This window comes from Eubalaena glacialis, chromosome 20 (genome assembly GCF_028564815.1).
Source record: "Eubalaena glacialis isolate mEubGla1 chromosome 20, mEubGla1.1.hap2.+ XY, whole genome shotgun sequence".
NCBI lineage: Eukaryota > Metazoa > Chordata > Mammalia > Artiodactyla > Balaenidae > Eubalaena > Eubalaena glacialis.
The window spans coordinates 21,461,937-21,465,585 of record NC_083735.1 but is presented as its reverse complement, the minus strand read 5'-3'; the positions used below and the strand labels follow the sequence as shown (position 1 = coordinate 21,465,585).

The 3,649-nt window shown below is 46.7% G+C and overlaps 1 pseudogene; it reads left to right on the top strand.

The window, feature by feature from the left end:
- Positions 1 to 584: 584 nt before the first annotated feature.
- LOC133081269 (DNA methyltransferase 1-associated protein 1-like) lies at positions 585 to 2,707 on the top strand (annotated as a pseudogene).
- The last annotated feature ends 942 nt before the right edge of the window (positions 2,708 to 3,649 follow it).

Here is a 3,649-nt window from a genome sequence, read left to right as displayed (position 1 = left end):
ACTGTGCCCTCCAGTGGGAGACAGTCGCACCTTCTCCAACTGGTTCTGAACATCAGTCTGGGTGGCTTTCTTCCAAGTTTCTCTTCCTTGAATACTCTCTTTTAGTCCTAGAGGTAGTGACTGCCACTTACATCTGTTTTTTCTGTATTCTTTAGATTCTCTTTACCATTCTTATTGGTAAATTCCCTCTTATGAATTAATAATTCTTCATATTCAAATTTCCCAGTGCAAATGACTGGTTTGGTTGCTGCCCACCAGCTGACACTGGCTGATACAGATGCAGATCTTTGCAGGGAAACAGCAGGAAGATGGACGCACCCTGCCTGACAACATCCTGAAAGAATCCACTCTTTGCACTTGGTCCTGCGCTTGAGGGGAGGTGTCTAAGTTCTCTTCTTTAAGCTTTCGACAAATTTCATTACACTTTTCTTTCAGTAAAGTTATTGCATACCAGCCACCTCTCCCACCCCCGGCAAAGAAAAAAGGTCTGTGGTTTTGCGGGGATAATGGAGCCACCGGGCCGCAGTACGGAAATCCAGGCACTGACCCTTGACCTCGGGGCACTCCCCCATCTCTCAGGCGCAATGTCTGTGGGCACAGATGGGTAGGACATTCTAGAACTCGGGGATAAGAGGGGCATGCGGCTTCCGGGACCATCAGCAAGAAGGACAATACCAACCCGCACAAGAAAAAGTCCAGGAAGTCCTCAGAGACACTTGACCTTCAGGAAGCCCACAGACATGCACCAGGAAGTCTAAGCACTGCTCTACTCTGGCAAGAAGGATGTACCTCCACTGTTACCCAGTGACCCTGGTCAAGGCCACCGCACAGCTAAGGCCAAGTTGGGCCCCAAGAAGGCGTGGTCCTGTAAGTGGATGCCATTCACCAACCTAGTCTGCAAGGATGGAGCCACGTTCTTCCACTGGCGACAGGCAGCTGAGGAGGGCAAGGACTACCCCTTCGCCAGGTTCCATAAGACTGTGCAGGTGCCAGTGTATTCAGAGCAGGGGTACTAGCTCTATCTTCACGACAACTCTTGAACAAAGGCAGAAACGACCACTTCTTTGACCTCAGCCGCCGCTTTGACCTCCGTTTTGTCATTAGCCACGATCGGGATGACCACCAGCAGTTCAAGAAGAGGTCTGTGGAAGACCTGAAGGAGCGGTATTACCATATCTGTGCCAAGCTGGCCAACATGCACGCCATGCCAGACACAGACCTCAAGATACCAGGGTTTGATGCTGGGCACCTGCAACTGCGGAAGGAACAGCTAAAGCGTTGCCGGTCACAAGCCTCAGAGCAGGTGGCGGCGGAGAAGTACCCGCTACGTAAGCTGCGCCAGATCTAGTCCCGGCAGAAGGGGCGTGAGGAGCGTAGCCAGGACTCGCTGAAGCTGCTCACAGCCGCAGACCCCGCTGCGGAGCAAGGAACCCGAGAAGCAGCTGCCCCAGGAAAAGGAGGCCGAGAAGCCAGCTGTTCCTGAGACTGCAGACATCAAGTTTCCAGAGTTCAAGCCTGCAGGCCTCACCCCGCGGAGCCAGCAGATGAAGCTGCCAAGGTGCGGGCCAGAATATCGAGGCCCTGGAACAGGTGCTGGGTGTGGAGCTGAGTCTGACACCCGCGGAGGAGCTGGTGCGCATGCTCTACGAGCTGAGGACGAACTTGTGCGGCTGAACGAGCCCAGGCAAGCCTGCGCCAACTGCGAGGATGAGCTGCAGGTGCTGCGGTCTCTGCACGAGGCTCTGGTCGGGGCTGGGTGCTGGGAGGCCGCCACGCCAGCGTCCTCCCGCCCGCGGTGCCGAACCCGGCCTCGACCCTGACCCCAGCGAGGACACCGCCGTCGACCATCGTCGTGTGTCGGGCACACCCTTCGCGCCCACGAGGAAGCGACGGGAATCGGGAATCGTCTCCAGCTCCTCTTCTGTGAAGGAGGCGGAGAAGCCATGTGAGGCCACACGCGGTGTGGGATGCTGCTGCGTAGAGCTGGTGAGTTGGGGAAAAAACCAACCCCAAAACCTTTTTACCTAAATGAAGACTGTAAGGGAAGTAACTTTGCACATCAAAGTATGCAGTGCTTCTTCATATTTATGTAAATATCCTATGTTTATGTAAATATTTGTTTTTTTCAGTAATTAGCTTATAATAGTTCATCTATGCAAACTCATTTTTAAAAAGTTTTTTTTTCCCTGAAAATTTAGAGTACCGGAAAGATTCACAATGAATTGCACATGTTATTGTGTAGTGGTGTTTATTACATTTCCTACTGAAGTATCTTGTTCTCAGAGTGGAGGGAGCTAAAACCTTAGGGCAGAGTTGGAGGGAATCTTTTGAGTTTGAGTTTGAAGGTAATGGCCACAATATTTAGTATTTTAGTTTATTTTATATTCTATTCCATAAAAGTCTATTCTGTTTTCATATGTAAAAATTATGCTTCAAGTTACCATTAAATTTCTTAATATTTTCCTTAAAATTCTTAACACAATATTTAAGCTCCACGAAGATATACATGTTCAGCAGTGATTTTTAACTGTGACTTTCTACCTCCTAGTTGGTGGCCAAGTTCCCCCGGAAGTGCAAATTCCCTCATATGATATGTAATGACTATACCGTTAGAGAGTCTAAACACAGTCGCAAGCTGGTTCAATTCAGTTTTTCCAGCCTTACCTGCCTACTAGATAGCTTACCACCTGTTTCTTCTTGGGCTTAAAAGAATTCTTAAGCTTTTTAAAAAAATTTTATTGGAGTATAGTTGATTTACAATGTTGTATTAGTTTCAGGTGAAGAACCCTTAAGCTTTAAGAGGAGACATGTTATCAGGAAGAACTTCAGGTGGGGCGTATGCAGTTTTGCCACACGGGCAGCTCTCCTTCTGGGTGGCTTTTGGGCAAGGTGTTAGCTGATGATAAATTGAAATCTTCTGTAGATGATATCAGAAATGGTAATGGTTGTTCCATGAGCCAAACTTGATCGTGTGAAGTTTGGGTAGTTTGTGTGCTCTACTCTCTGTAGTCCTGTGGGGCAACTTGGTCCTTGAACAAGAGCAACGGTCTCTCTTGGTTGTCTTTCTTGGTGTGTTCCTGTTAACCATTTCCTCTGGACATTCTTGCTGTCTATGATTGTGATCTGTCATTCTAATTTTCCTTCTTTTCTTTTGTTTTTATCTCTACCTCACCTTCCCTTCCCCCATCAAAAAAAAAAAAAAAAAAAGAAGAAGGCCAGGACAATTATTTTATACTCTGGAAAAATCTTTTCCTTGAATCTACTTCCTTTGGTGGAAACCAACATTCTTTGAGTTCCCCAAAGTCTTAGGATTTTGGAGTGAATAGCTAGAAATGGAAATATTTGGAAGCCATCTTTGTTTTTCTATCCTGCCATAGACCTCACCTTAAGAAATAAAGACTCAATTTCCCTTTTGCATTGTCAGAAAGAAAATAGGAAGATATGAGGAGAAAAGAACAACCCAGTTTCATAACTCTAAATTGCAACCCACTGTAGCTTGATATTTCAGATATTGTTTGTATGTTTCCAGTTGGATTGCAAATTCCATGAAGGGAGGCAGAATGCAAAATAAAGTTTTTTTTTTTTTATTATTTGGTAGAATTTTGCCGAAAACAATGTTACTAATTTCTGGGGGCGGGGGGTGGTATGT